The 16018-nt window shown below is 42.2% G+C and overlaps 1 protein-coding gene across 2 annotated transcripts in view; it reads right to left on the minus strand.

Moving 5' to 3' along the window:
- Positions 1 to 16018, minus strand: part of LOC144770266 (uncharacterized) — a 447122-nt gene that overhangs the window by 397730 nt on the left and 33374 nt on the right. For both annotated transcript variants that reach the window (XM_078654643.1, XM_078654644.1), the window contains exon 2: positions 377 to 439. The gene's annotated coding sequence lies outside the window, so the exon portion shown is untranslated. The remainder of the gene's footprint in view (positions 1 to 376; positions 440 to 16018) is intronic.

Below are 16018 nucleotides of genomic sequence, written 5' to 3' on the forward strand. Positions count from 1 at the left end.
TTGGCAATATTACTGCCTGTGAGGTGAGTCAATTGTAGTAGGACTAATTGAGCCTTCTGTCGAGCAAGATGAGATAAACAATAAACAGAGAGTAAAAAAAAGAAAGAACAAAGAAGGGGAAACTACCCATAGTCTTGTAAAAAGAGTAATATAGGTATCTAAAAGCAAAGTCGCAGAGAGGACCACTGAAAAGCAAATAAACACACACCACAAAAAAGTGTAGAGATGCTGCAACACCTAAGGGAAGACATACTATACACGACTCTGATATACTAATATATGTATAACCACAATTACATTAAAGAAATAAGAAACACATATTACAATGTTAAAGATGAAAAACAAAATCAAGCAAATACAGGTTGAATAAACTTACCAACAAAAAGAACTGCAGAAAGATGCAGAAACAAATCTTGGTTAATTCAACAGGTATTGTTACCTGAAATAAAAACAACAGAAAACCTAGATATAAATATATAACAACAGGAGATATACATTGGAATAGCAATGACAAAAATATTCATTAGGTATACAGAACTTTTACAACAATAAGCTGAAAAGGAAGAACATGTTAATGGAACATCACATGATAGCATTTGCACCAAGATCCATTACTTCTGCCCTATGTTGAATAAAAATCTGTTACCTGTTAGGGTCTATGTATGACAGATGGATAAAAATAGATAGAGACAAACAGAGCCAGATATAGAGCCAGTTAGGAATATATAGAGAAAGAAAATGTTAGACCAGAGCAAGACAGAGAAATATTGCAACGTATGAAGACTCGTGTTTGTACTGTTATATTTTATTATTTTAATTTTGCACTTTTCAAATTGCATGCCCAACATGCTGTTTAGGAATCATGCATTTGAACACTGTTGTTATCATACACTGCGTGATAATAATTAACATGTAGCATGTGCTGTGTCCATTGCTAACAGCACATGGCATTGCAAAAGAAACATGTGAAGTATGCTCTATTCTTGCTTGGTAATTTGGGATTTTTTTCGCCATTCTCTCCACTTTTCCTTTATGACCTCATCACAATGCAGGCTCGATGCAGACAAACCCGACAAAACCTGCAGGTAACAGATTACAATGTTTTGTTTTCAGTTGAAATACATAAGATTCAAGATTTTGCACTTAAGCTTCAAGGTAAGGCTCAATCTGATAGGACAAAATCAATTTTATACGCACGTAATAAAAAAAACTGCTGTACTTTACAATCTAGACAGTGCAGTGTGGTGTAGTGTAGAATACCGTTTCCACTCCTGCCACACGTCTGGGAATACTATGCAATACAGAAGAGACTTCCTTGTTTAGAATATCCATCTTCTGCTTTCACTTTCCTCATCTAGTGACAGTCCCCATCCTCCATCGTTCATTATTATGTCTTCTTGAACTGATGTAACTTTCTTCTCAACATTTAGAGAGAGCTATCCTGACTTTGAAGGATAGGGGGTGCTGAACATAAAATATATAAAAGAAAAAAGTGAAAACAATTGAAAATTAAAACAAAATACGAGAAGAATAAATTAAAGAAGTAAAAAGAAAAAAGGAACAAGAATTCTGCTGGGCCACATAGCCAGAAAAGGGTTTTCTAAAATAGGTAATGTGCAGATCTCCAGTAGACGGGAGGTCCAATGTCACAGAGCCACTGCTGAAAAAGTTGGATTTGAGTTTTGTCATGATAGAAAGTGGGAATATCCACAGTCAGAATATAACTCCTTATACTGAGATTGGACTGATGAGACAAGGGTTTGGCCTTAAAAGTAATCAGAGGTAGAAGACCCGTAATAATTCATGTTCATTACAATACATTTCGATTTTATGTATAACATTTATATTTAAAAAATGTTGAAAAGTAGAATGTTCTGTCTTTGCTGTTCATTGTTCCATGCTTATGATAACGGAGGATTGGAATTTGGGTAGAGGATGGAGGAACTAGTGAGGAGCAGATACTCTGTGGCCCTGTGGACCTTCCGAGGTCCTATCGAAGGAGGCTGTTAATTTTAAGGAAGACTTCTGTAACAAAACGCAGTGTGTGCAGGTTATTACAAAACTTGACAACCACTTTCACTGCAATTTCTATAACCCACACTACTCTTTGGCATTTAGGAAATTTGAATTTCACCAAAGTTGAACAACACAAAGTTTTGTTAAGCAACATTACTCTGCTGCAATTAAAGGTTTTCACAGGTCAGAACCAGTCTGTTTTTTTAGGTATCGCTTTGCAAATGCAGCGCAGCTGCATCGCTTAGCGAGACTCTATTGCTGTGGCTTTGGTTCGCGAAGGTAAAAAAGAGGTGGCACGCGCGGACAGGTGATGTGCAAGCGCATGGTTTGTCTCCTCTCTGCTTCCCATCGCGTGCTTGTTTTCTGTAGGGAATGCCTTTCTTCTCCTTTCCCCCGCCACAGAGGCCCGGGGCCTTGGCGAAGATTTATGACTGCACTTCCTTCACTTTCCATGTGCTTCGGCTCACTTGCAATTTCTGAAGCTTGTAGCTGAGTGCTCCTGGGTCCCACGCCAAGCCCTGTACTGGCCGCGAGCCCGCACAGCTAAGGGGTGTCTGCTTCGGGCCTCATCGGATGTCACTCCGGTTTGTATAAAAACATCAGCAGAATCCGAGCGATGCCCCCAGGAAGTGAAATCTGCCCTGGGCCTAATTATGTGCCAATGCATTCTGAGAAATGTCACTATCATCCCACTGAGTCACTTTGGTAAACCGTGGCTGCGGTCCAAACGCAAAGGGGAACCGAGTTTCCTCCTTCCAAAAAATTAGAAGTCTCAAGCACGGACTGGCGGGCTCAATGAGGTATAACACAAGTGCAAGCAGGCTATGGAAGATGCCGATGGGAACACACATGCAGGGCCGACTGTAGTGCTGGTGGCGCCAAGTGCTAAAATCATTTTTTTTTTTTTTAAAACCTTTATTGATTCGATCAAAGCAGTACAAGCGCAGGCCTACAACCACAGGGGCCGGCCGCAAACTCAGGAAATATAAGCAGAAGCATTGCACATGTTTACGTCTCAAGGAGTAATCACGGTGTAATCATAATACATGGTTGTAGGCACCATGAAGCACAAGGATGGAAGAGGTTTCATTTTTTATAGTTTTGAAGAAGTAGCTGTGCCTATATCATCGAAGGCATCACACTACACGATAAACAAGAAGAGACGGGAGGGGCGTATCCCTCCACGCAATCGGGAATCGGTGATGAGCAATACGGCCTAAAACACACTACGCCCGCCGAAGGCAGGCCAGGAGTAAAGGTCAAACAATGGCAAGCAATTTAGCGAAAGCATCATCCGAAAAACCCACCCTTCCGAGACAATAGAGTAGAGGCAAGTGCAGATGCCCGACAGAGAAAAGGATGAAAGAAGGAGATACAGCCAACCCTACTAAGAAAGGAAGAGAGAAAGGGACCATAGAACAAAACAAACTAAAATAACAAAACCCCCCCAAACCCTACATCACCGTAATGGCTATGGCCTACCCCACTAACAGCGTGCCTGTCGCCCCAGAATTACCCTAAAGAAAGGAAAATAAAAGATAAAGAAAGAGAGGAGAACAATAAAACACACTCCCGGTCTCCTTAACCCCCCGCCATTAGCGACCTCCCCAGGACATATTATCCACTATTAAGAGCAAGTATTGACCCCATACAAGGGGAGGACATCATCAAAAAACAGCCCGACTCCCATTAGAATAAAAGGTACATTTCCGGCATAAATCACAAAGCACGGCTAACTCCAAAAAAGTAAAAAATCAACCCTGACCAGTACGGTTATTTACAAACGCCCAAGTGGCCCGAGCCACGGTGACATCAAGGTAGTCGAAGCGTCCAGAACAATTTGGGGCCGCAGAATCGGGTTGAAGATAGGAAACAAAATGGCGACATCCGAAAATACGACAACAAAGGATGATGAAAGGGAAGGGCGATTCTCTCCGAAAGTCACTGAAAAACTGTCCATTTCGCTCACTGCCTTTAGCGACGATGTTTCGCCAAACAGGAGTCCGGTATGGAAAGCCAACAATGTTCGTGGGTGCGCCATCTACGAGGCCAGAGTCATAAAATTGGGATAAAGCAGGTTTCCGCTCGAGGACCTCGGAAGGACATGCAGGATATTCCTCGGGAACCAGAGCTCGCTGATAACTGGTCGGAACATCGTCGTCCGGTCTCAAGCAAACAGTATCCAGCGTTACAGACATCCGTTGGTACATGACAACAAAGTGAGAGTGGAGCGCCCCAATGGCGGCCATTACGGACCTCAACGATGGCGCGCCGTCCATCCCCTCCATCTCCGTCCCCCGAGACGAAGCAGGACTCGGGTCACGGAACACCGTCGAGGCACAGGCACACACTGAGCTGGCAATAACAGCGGGCGCTTTCACAGCAGGCAGAGACGGCACTTTCGCCACCCGCGGGGGCCAGCCCGTCAACCCCGGCCTCCCAGAAGGGTCTCCGGGCGTCGGACCCCCGACCGTGGCCACCGATATTACTTGCGTCACCGTACCATGTCCTTCGAGAAGCTGGTTGCTTTATTATCAGCCGGAAGCGGAAAAGTGATCCGAGATCGGGAGACCGGATGCACCCCTGGTCCCACAGCCGCTGTTGTTCACTTCCAGCCCGAATGGGCCAGAAATCGAGGTCCCGGCGGAAGCCCTGGAGCAGGCCGAGGATAGAGCTCGACGTAACTTCGTCCCCCTTTAAGTTAGAAAAACCGGACTTGCACCTCAGGAGTCAGAAAGACTTCATGCGCATGGGAGTCCGGCACGATTGAAGGTTAATAGACAGGATATACGAGCTGCCGGCGGAGGTCGGCGGAGCCGGGAGCTTATGCGGCCATCTTGCTTCGTAGCGTAGCTCCTCCCGCTAAAATAATGTTTGGTGCCTCCCACACCCCATGACCGCCTCCTCGGATTCTTTCACTACCACCGGGCAAAAGAGCCCCTCATCTTTCCAATTATAAGTTATTGCTAAACAGCAGTGCCACTCTCCCCCCTTGAGGTCAGCGCCCCCTCTGCAGGTCAGTGCCCAGTGCCGGGCACGCCGCGCCAGTGGCACTACCCTAAAGCCTCCGATGGCCCAGGATCAAAATATATGTTGCTGATACTTTTTTTTTTAGGAATTCATGCGGAACTCTCTCTTCCCTACCACAGGCATGTCTTGCTCCAGCCACCGGAAATAGATATTAGCAGGTAGAAGTGTCATTTTGCATTTCAACAGGACTGCTTCTCTTAAAAAGTTGAGTTTTGTTTGTATCTTTCTCAAAGCGCTATATGCTTGTTTTCCCTTGTGTACAGCAGCGGAGGAGGTGAAGTGAAGTTGAGTGACAGTTTTAGTGCTGGGCTGGATCCTGCTAGGAGGGAGCATGTTAGCAGCAGGCAGGAAGGGCACTTCTCGGAGGATGCCTATGAATGAATGGCAGTTGTTTCTTGTTATAATTTCGCAAAGTGTTCTATATTCAGTGTGAGTCCATGGGGGAGGAGAGGAAGGGCTGACAGGGTGGGGGTCCTGGTGTAAGCGAGGTAGTCGCCTTGCCTCAGGGTGGGTGATGTGTGGTTCGGTTGTGTGGGTTTAAGTTGTGAAAGTGTCTCGCCGCGAGAAGTAGTGTCATGCTGGCACCCTCTGATCTCAGAGTGAGACCCTGATGCAAGTCTTAGCATCTCTGACCCCAGCGACCCTTGCCATGAGGTGAGAGGTCTCTGCTCGGGGTGCAGCAGTGAGATCTCAGGGTTGTGACAGTCTAAATGCCTTTTTATAACATGTAATGTGTGTGGGAGGTCTGATATATTGAGCATAAAACTGGCCACGTGAATGGAAAAGTGTGCACTAAGTCTTGACCTGATTCTCCACATAGAAGTGCTAATGTTCAATAACATTGACATTGTTGTGGTAAAATACACCTGATGTAACCCACAGTGCTTATAACAGTATTTCACATAATGCCATTTATTTAGAATCGCATTGTCTGAACAATTAGGACAAACTTACGTGCCCGAAGGGAAGGTGCTATTTATCTCACCCCATAAAATCCAATTACTAGCCTGGGTTTGGAATGGACCTGGTGCGGTCAATCATATCTATTCTGAGTTTTTGGAAATATATGCGGATTTTCATACTTAATGCACCACATTCTTCATGTGACTGTATACACCGTCCGTACTCTTCACCCCTGTTAAGATGCAGCAAGTTTGCCATGCCTACAATTTACCGAAGGGTGCAGACAAGTGCTAATTTCCAAGTGCAGTAAACTCCGAAATCCCGAACCCTGAGCTAACACTGCTTTGTGAAGGGATCAGAAAATGTCACCCAGAGAAGCAAATATTCACTTAGTTGTAATGATTGACCCATTGCTCAATAATCCAGAGGCTGGATTATCATTTTATGATATTAAACTATTTTTTCCCCATTTTTTGGACAGGCTTGAGGCCAGACCTTATGCGATCAACATAGCATGGCTTTGGATCCACCAACCTGTTGGTTGATTTTCGTCCCAACTAAATTTAATGAGACAGAAGTCGTGTCTATGCTAAAAAAGAGAGTAGTTTTATTGTATGGACGGAGCTTTTTGCAGGGAGACTTGGATTAGTTATCATGGCAAGCCAATGATCAAAGCTGCAGTGCCAATTGGTTGATTGGAAAAAGTTATATCAGATACCATAGGTATGCTTTGTTTATTATGAAAAGATATACCAAAAACAGTCGTTATGGATTATTTATAGTTCATTTAGTTCATATATCCCTTCTTGGGTCCACTCACAGAAAATGCATGGTGTCTTCAGAAGGATGGATAATGTTCATATAAAAGTATACTTTAGGTTTGCCTAAAATGTTTGATGGATCTTTATGGGCAGAGACCACATGGTCATGTTTATGTGAATGTTAACGCCTGTATGTTTACTTTATTGATTTTTAAATGTAGTGACAACGGCAGTAAGCCTCTTATTTTACTTTGTGAATACTACACGAAGTCTGAAGGCATAACCATGTGGATTGTGTAAAGACTTGTGTTGCAATAGACCCATCAAGGGCCATGACTGGATTTTAGGGTTAGAACATGCTGGTGCACAAATTGACACCTGGTACCTCCCAGATCACAGGAATAGAGTCTAGTGGGTTATTTACCTTTGTGATCTTTATTTATGGTACATGATTTGCACCCTGCAACTCTGTCCCCGTTAAGAGGGGTGTCAGTTTTTATTATTAGCTGAAATCTTCTACATATGTGTCATTTGGTCCATAGTATGTAGTTGTGTGGTCCTTGCATCTCAAAGAAGCATTGGTGGGCATTGATTTACTGTGCAATGCTTTCGTACGTTGCTCGGTTCTTAGTTTCTATCATCCCAATACACCTCCTTGAGTCAGTCCTGGACTTCTGTGTCTCAATACCCTGAGAGTCAGGTTTTACTTTCTGAACTCTTTGCAAACACACTAGTAAGGGAATTTGAATTGAGAGCCCATTGTGAACGCCTTGACGAACACCATAGGGAGGGACTATAAATTGTTTAACACTATAAAACACCATCTGACAAAGATCTCTAGTTCGGGTGATACTCGAGAGATCTTAGTTTTATTGTGCACATTCATGATTTTATATTTTGTTGGGTGTAAATTTATGTTCTTTTTCTTTTTGAAAGAAACACTCTGGACATTGATTTATTATGAATTATTGTGCACATTGTGGAGGCCCTTAATGCTAATTTAGCCTCTTTAGTTGCTTTAATATTTTGGATTTTTTTAAACTACGCCATTGAAACTGATCCAATCCTTGGGTTATTCCTGCCCTCTGATTCTCCGCCCACAGTACCCCTACTTTTGTTCCCCCACTTCAACCAATGAGCTGCAGGCAGTAGTGGATGCCGTTATTCGTCTTCTCACTGCTGGATTCCTGGATTTTGGGGAAAAACAGAACAAGCATTTGCAAAGCAATAGGTCTCGCATTTGCGAGAGTTTGAGTTATTGGCATTGTCAAAGACAATGCCTTTTATTTATGCGTTTGAAAACCTGCAAGCTGTGCGTAAACAAGCACTTTGTACTTCTAGCTCTTGCTTATGAGAAGCAAAGCTGGCAGTCTCTTTTATTGACAGCCTTGCTTCTCATAAGCAAGGACTATAGGTACAAATTGCGTGTTTTTGCACCTCTTGCAGGTTTTCAAAACAAATGAATAAAAGGCATTGTCATTTACAATGCCAATAGCTCCAACTCTAGCAAATGCGAGACCTATTGCATTGCAAATGCTTGTTTTAAATGCCGATGGAGTATTGGGTGCAGGAGAACCTGTGCAGTATCAGTTACTTTGCTGGCCGTTGGTTCTCTACGTGTCACTGGCTGCGCTGCAGCTGATTTCATGTTCTGAAACCGCCTGAAGGTGTTGTGTCCTGACGTGACCCACCAAGCAAGCGTCATCACACTAGCCATCTTCATATAAGGTCACACAGCATGGCTCTATTTGCCACCATCTTTTGGAAAGAATTTCAATAGTTACTTTACACAACGCAAATAATTGTAGTTATTGATCATGCATTCTGCTCAATGGTGATCGTTTTCTTCCCAAAAATGTACACTTTATTTTTTTTTATTAATCTTGGCTTGGTTCCCTTTGTATTTATTTGTGTCTACCTGCACATTTGTTTATTGAGAAAAAATATTTTTTTGTGCCAGCACTAAGTAAATAGAAATGACCACTGCACCATACAATTTAAACATTAGCACGCCCATAGAGATCCTTTTAGCTCCTTAAGAACAAAATATTACATGAATTGAGTGGACGGAGTATTTCCTCAACTGCTATTCTTGAGGATAATAGCAATGCTTTATCTGGAGACAAGAAAAAAGAAGCTTATTGCTAAATATCGGATCTGAAGGTCTCTGAATTTATAATCAAACTAGCTGCCCGTCCCGACGTCGTCCGGGTATAATAAAGATTTACCTGAAGGACGGCAAACTTTCCCGAACGCTACCCCACCACTTTCCAATGCAGCAGGCATCTTAGAATGCACACGCCCACACACAACAACGCTGAAGGGCACGCACAACTCAAGATGTGCACAAACGCTAATCTCATCACAGTGAGATTAGCGTTTGTGCACTTCGTGAGGTGTCCGTGCTGTTCAGCGTTGTTGTGTGTGGGCGTGTGCATTCTGAGACGTGTGGGCGTGTGCATTCTGAGACGCCTGCGCTTATCCCCGATTGAGATCGGTAATGCTTATGCCCACAAAGGTTGCTTCGCAACATATGTTATTAACGCCGCCTGAATGGCAATGTGCATGAATTCGGCGCACCTTGTGTCTTCTATACGGACGTGTGAGAAGTGATTATAACTCGTGAATGGAAAGGCGCGCTACTGAATGACGTGGCCATTATTGTGTTATAACATTTGTGGGACGCCCCTCTGCGAACGCTGTTGTGGTACGCCCCTCTCAAAAAGTATAATGTGTGTAATTTGACGTGGCTAGGACCACGCCCCGACACGCCCACGGCCCTCTGAGTGTGTAGTTTGACACGCCCACGCCCCTCTGACAACGGTTACGGCCACAAAGTAAAATGTGTGTAGTTTGACACGCCCACAAACATGCCCCCGACACGCCCACGTCAACGCCCACGCCCACAAGGGACTACTTTACCCCTAAGGTTCTTTGACATTTCTAATGTATATGGTGGCCACCTGTATAGCCTATGTCCATCTGCTGCAACTCCCCTTTCCAATGCTGTATTGGGTGTTGTGATTGGTGCTGTACTTCTTGAGTTCACCCGCCTCAAAGGTTTCAGCTCTCTCTTTATAATAGTAGTATGGAAGCAAAAAGTGGATAAAAGTGCTGGTGATACTAATATTTTCAACAACTTTATTTTAGATTTAGATGAGTATTTTTCTCCTACACTTTGCAAAGCACGTTGCAGAGGAAACAAGCGAAAAGTAAAACCACTGAAGACTGTTTCTCCCTCAAAAAACGTCGATGTGCAGATTTTGTAATTTGCACGATTAACTAATTTGTGACAAAATAGTAATGTATGCCAGGAATAAAGGCATACAAGAGATGTTGTGGGTCAAAGAAGATTCCTACTAAATATTTGCGCTGGTGAAGAAGACTGGACTTTCAGAGCTCTGCGTTAAAGCTATGTTACCACAAGAGCAGAATGAGAGTACTGGTTCTGTGTAAACAAATTCTGAAGGAAAAATGTGTGAGAATTACAATGGGAGGAATGGAGAGCATGATGGTCAAAGACCAGTAATTCGCGATGGGCCTATTTTAAATCAAAGAAAAGCAATATGCTACCACTGTGGAAGTTCAAACCATTCTGTTAGATTCGATAAGTGTCCAGCAAAAACTGCTAAAGGTCTGGAATATGGGATTTTTGGTAATTTCGCAAGAAAATGCAAGAAAGAAAATCAGAAAAATAATACTGTAGCATGTATTGCTTATAGAGAAAGTATAAGACACTACAATGGAATGCAGTTTAAAGAAACAAGAATGGCATTAAACATCGGTAGAAATGAAAGAAACAAACCAATCAGCTGGGTGCCATTTGATTGGGTTTTCTTACAGGTTGCTGCTGATTCAGGATTACTATATACAATCATTCCCTGGTCAGTATGAGAGAAGAACTTTGTACAAGTCATATGATTACATTTGGAACCAACGGATATTAATCAAGAAAACTATACTGGTGATAAATCTGATGTGCTTGGCAAGGCAAGCTGTTTGCAAATTATATATCACTGTTGTTAGACCATTAGTTTTAGGCTGGAATGATCAGAGAGCCTTGGACATAATTTTAGACCACCGTAGTAGTCTGGAACAAGTTTTGCTTGCTTGTGGCGCAGAAAATACAAAAGAATAGGTTTTAAAGGATTTTCCTAATGTTTTAATGGTAAAATTGGAAAACTGACAGGTAAAGCTAAGGTGGTTCCTAAGATACACAAAACATGTAATATTACTGCTATTGTTAGGGATGGTGGTAAAGGAAAACTTAAGAAATTACAAGAAGCCCACATTATCAAACCAATTGAAACATCAGGATGGATTTCCGCTGTGGTTGTCGCTAGGCAAGCCAATCGGAAAATCTGTTTGTGTGCTGACCTAAGATGCTTCGATAAAAACATTATAGTAAATTAATTTCCATAGACAAGAATTGATGAGATGCTGTCATTTACCAGATATGCAAAGTGGTTTTCCACCATTGATCTATCTTCCACATATCACAAAATAGTGTTTTTTCACTCCTTTTGGTTGTTTTCAGTTTCAATGTATGCCTTGTGGAGTGGAACCTGCCCTGCAGTTTTTCAAGGGCTTATGAAGGAGATATTTGGTGCGATATGCCTGCAGTAGTATTTTATCAGGATGATATTTTAATCATAAAATGCAGCAAAAAAAGAACATAATGGCAGATTAAAACGTCTTTTGGAAGGCCTAAAAAATAAGGGTGGAACTGCAGAAATTACCAAATACAGATTTGCTGACAGAGAAATTACTAATTTGGGTCATGATACAAGTGACAAGTGTACCAGATCTAAAGAAAAACGAATGGAAGCTATTATTAAACTTCCTTCATCACAATCAAAGGGTGATCTTAGATGATTTCTGGGTTTGGCAGAATGAAAGTTTGTCGAGAACTTCGCAGTAAGGACATATGCCATGAGGGCATTAATGAAAGTGAAGTCAAAGTTTGAAAGGTCTGATGATTGCCAAAAGTCCTTTATTGAAATCAAGAATGGCATTAGTAAAGCACTCAATTTACAAGGTTTTGATCCTTCTGCCACTACTTTTGTAACTAGTGATGTGTGTTGCAAAGGCTTAGATCAAATAAATGAGAATGGTTTGCTTTCACTAACTGATGAAAAGTATTCTGTCTTTGAGAGAGATAGACATTAACATGTGTGGGCACTTGAATATTCTAAAAAGCTTTTGTGAGGAAGAAACTTTATTATTAGGTGTGATCATAAATAAGTATTTAACACAACTGTTGACCACAGTAGAATTGTTTAGAGCTGCTGCAAGAATTGCCAGAATTTCTATGAGGTTATGTAATTTTAGCTATGATGTCCTGTATGCTCATGGAGCATAGAAAGTTATAACAGATTTTTTAAGTAGGAAGGCATTACCTCTTATGGAGATCCATGGAATAAGTATTGCACAGCAGGCGTGTTCCGAATTGCAAGTGCTGAGAACAATTTTTATAAGGAAGAATGTATAGGAGTGTATAGAAAGGTTGATGTATTGAAGGAAGTGAAAGAGTGACTACTGGTTGGAGAAAAATTAATAAAGTACATTTAAAAGAGAAGTTGAGAGTAGTTTTGTAAGAGCAGGATGAAATGAGTGCAGAAGAATTATTCATACTGAGGGACGATAAAGAAATTCCCTGGTATTAGAGAAAAAATTATTTCTCTTTGTCGTTAAAGACATTCAGGTATTATTTGCACTAAGTGCAATGTAAAGGATCTATATTCATGTAATTGACCTTGAAACAGAAGATTAGTCAGGTTTTGCATACAGCGTGAGAGAGCAGATAAGTCGCAAAAACATTAAACCCACCCTTGAGCTCTCTAGTCAGTCTTGACCAACCCAACAAAGAGATAGTTCTGGATATAATGGGTCCTATAACTTGGTATGATAATAGTAGCAAATACATTATCGCATTGGTTGAGTTGCCTATTTGTGACTCATCATTTTGATCTGAATTATTATCTGATTAATCTGAGGAAGAGAATAGAGGGATAAGTAATACATACTGTGCAGAGGATTTATAACTGTATGACTGAACAAATTAGAAGGAAAATTAATGTAAATAGATGTTTTATTGTTTTGTAAAAAGAGGGGAAGTGTAGAAATTCATGTTCATTGCAGTGCATGTTCATTTTATTTGTAGCATTTGCGTTTAAGGAATGCATAATAGTAGAATGTTCTTTCTTTGCTGTTGGCTATTCCATGTTTATGAGAAGGGAGGATTGGAATGTTTGGAAAGGATAGAGGAGCTGATGTGGAGCTGATGCTGTGTCATGGTGTTTACATGCTGAGTCAAAGGAGGTTGTTACTAATAAAGATTTCTACAGCATAACCTGATGTGTGCAGATTACTACATGACGATTAATTATAATCAGGCTAATGCCAGGTTAGATTACTGATATGAATGTTTTAGGGCCATTCTCATGCTGGTCTTGGGCTGATCTCCTGCTAGTTTAGGTCTGTTTCTCTAGCACCAATAGGGGATAATTGAGAATATTGAGAAACAACAGCGGACGGATGCAGAGGGGCGCTGCTATACTTAAGGATTTAAGACCCTATAAAATGGGGGGCATATAGGAACCCTGTGAAATATCATTCATGCCTAAGTAGGCAGCATTATACCAGCCTTGGAGGTTTACCCTATTGGTGCTGGAGATTCCACTATGAAAGAAGTACAGTGAGGCTAGCTGTTGTACAAATCTACGTTTTGTATTGGTCCATATACAAGATTTTTTTTTTTTAACATTCTCTGGTATTAGGAGACACATTTTATATTCCCTGACAAGGAGTTTCAGGATAGAAGTGACTTTTGCAATTTGGTCAAGCCACTTTTTAAGATATCATCAGAGAATAATATCTTTAGTCTTGATAAAGATGGTTTAAATCAAGATAATACCATCAAAACGCGTCAACGCCATCGAACCATAATCCGTATAGTGGGCTGCCACACTAGATATTGATTGTCTATTGTACATCAGGGTCCAGCCCCAACATTACCTCATATGGATATGGTCACTCTATGACAAAGTGTAATGTCTTTTTAATACTCTCGTCTGATTGTCTTTGTTATTGGGTTCGTTTATTTGTTTATTTATAGTGTGATTTTGTTTTATTTGAACATAAATATACTATGTATGATTAACTGTTTTTTAATTTGTTACAATTGTTTGCTATGCTTTTAATAAATTGATACATACCTTTTCCAATATTTTTCTTGTGTACTGGCACACTTCTTTTTCAGTTGGTACTGCATCCCCCATGATTGAATGTGTGTGATTTAGGTGAGTTCATGAGTAAGAGTTCTCTCAGTATTTGCCAACTAAAGGATCTATTGCTATTTTTCTAGAATGAACCCTAGTCCCTTGGTGCACAAAGGGTCCCTCAAATTTTTTCAAGACATCCAGCAAATGATCTAGACTGCTGTGGCTACAGCATTTAAGGAGCGTGAGGCCCCTTCTTCTCCTAGGAAGCAAGGTGTTGAGTCTGTGGCTGAGAGGAAGGAGGCTGAACTCGGGGATGATATGTGGAGGGACAGGAACTGAACGAGGTCCTGCAGAATATCAAGGATAACCTGGCATTTTCTATGCCCCTGGTGGAGGATAATTCAGAGTATTTTTTCATGCAATACTAAAAGGATGAGCCTGAGTTCCTTGCACCCATCGATCAGGAAGGTCATTGATATTGAGTGGCAGGAGATGGACATGCATTCTTTTCCACGCTATTTTGCTAAGCGCTATGCCATTCAGGACTTTGATAATTACTTTTCCACCACAGTGAAGGTAGATTCTTTGACAGCTAGGTTGTCTTCTCAGGGGTCTATCATTTAGGAGGATGCCTCTCCTTAGGAACCAGTGGACAAAAGGGTGGAAGCGGCAGTAAAAAGTTTTTACCCCGTGGCAATCTTCTCCATTAGGGCTTCTGTGTATCTCTCCTACATCATTCAGTCTCTTTTGAAGGACTATCAGTCTCTTGCTGAACTTATGGAGCAGGGGCAGACATCATGCCTACCCTTTCAGTCATGGAATAGAAGACAAGGTTGTTGTCAGTCATTTCTTTTGATACCTTGGGGGCCACAGCTGCTTCTGCAGGTGCAACTATTCGGGTAAGGCACAAAGACTGGTTGTGCCACTGAAAGCGGTGCAGAAGTCTGATAAGGATTTCTTTTTCCAGAGATAAACTGTTTGGCACTCCCTTAGAGGAGATGGCAAAGAAATCAGCAGAGAATAGGAAACTGTTGGCTGCCATTGCCCTTCTAAGAGTAGATTATTTGGCTCCAAGAGGGTCTTTGGTTCATCTTCTGGTAAAATCCTTTCTCCCACAAAGCCTGTTCTGAGCAGTCGGATGGTGGTTCCAACCCCTCTTCAAAGTCCAGACTATCCGAGGGGCCCGGTGGGTCAGCTCCCTGTGGGGGGATCATTTGTTGAATTTCGTTGAGACTTTTGAAAGGTCAGTCTCGGACCAGTGGGTCATATGGATTGTCAAGGAGGGCTACACGATTGTCTTTGATTCTCCTCCCCCATATATGTTTGTTCACACTCCTTTACCATTGGCTGCTGCAAAGAGGGAGGCTCTTTTGGCAGTTATTCGGGATCTTCTCGAAAAAGGGGCCATTCATCTAGTTCCAGCCTGTCAGATGGGTCAAGGTGTCAAACCTTTTCCTGGTAAGGAAGGCGCCTGAGGGACTTCCATCCTGTGCTGGGTTTAAAAAGGGTAAACTTTTTTGTCCCTTATGTTAAGATGTTGTCTTAGCAAGAGATCCTTCCTTTACTGGTTCAGAGGGATGTGGTGGCGTCCTTGGATCAGCTTGATGCCTATCTGCACGTGCCAATTCATCCGGCATCCCAGCAGTTACTCAGGTTCTGTGTAGGGCCCGAGCATTTTCTATTCCAGGTATTGCACTTGGTTAGTCCTCTGCCCCGAGGATCTGTACAAAAGTCTTGGATCCGTTGGTTGGGCTCATCCATTGGGAGGGGAGTCACGTGTTCCCCTACCTTGATGACTAGCTGACGTCTGCCTCTTCTTTTTCCAAGAGGATGCTTCCTGTCCGGAGGGTCTGCGTGATTCTGGAGTTCCACAGCCTCCTGAACAACCACAAGAACTCACATATGGTCCCCACCCAGAACTTGGTGTTCATTGGGGGTCACCAGGAAATGGTCATGGGACTGGTGTTTATGCCGGCAGAGGGGAGGGCAGCCTTGAGGAGGGACCAAGGTGGTCTGATCGCTCTGGATTCAGTCCCCACGCATTTGTGGTTGTGGTTACAGGGTTTGATGTCTGCAGCGATCAAT

Source organism: Lissotriton helveticus, chromosome 7, assembly GCF_964261635.1.
Source record: "Lissotriton helveticus chromosome 7, aLisHel1.1, whole genome shotgun sequence".
Lineage (NCBI taxonomy): Eukaryota > Metazoa > Chordata > Amphibia > Caudata > Salamandridae > Lissotriton > Lissotriton helveticus.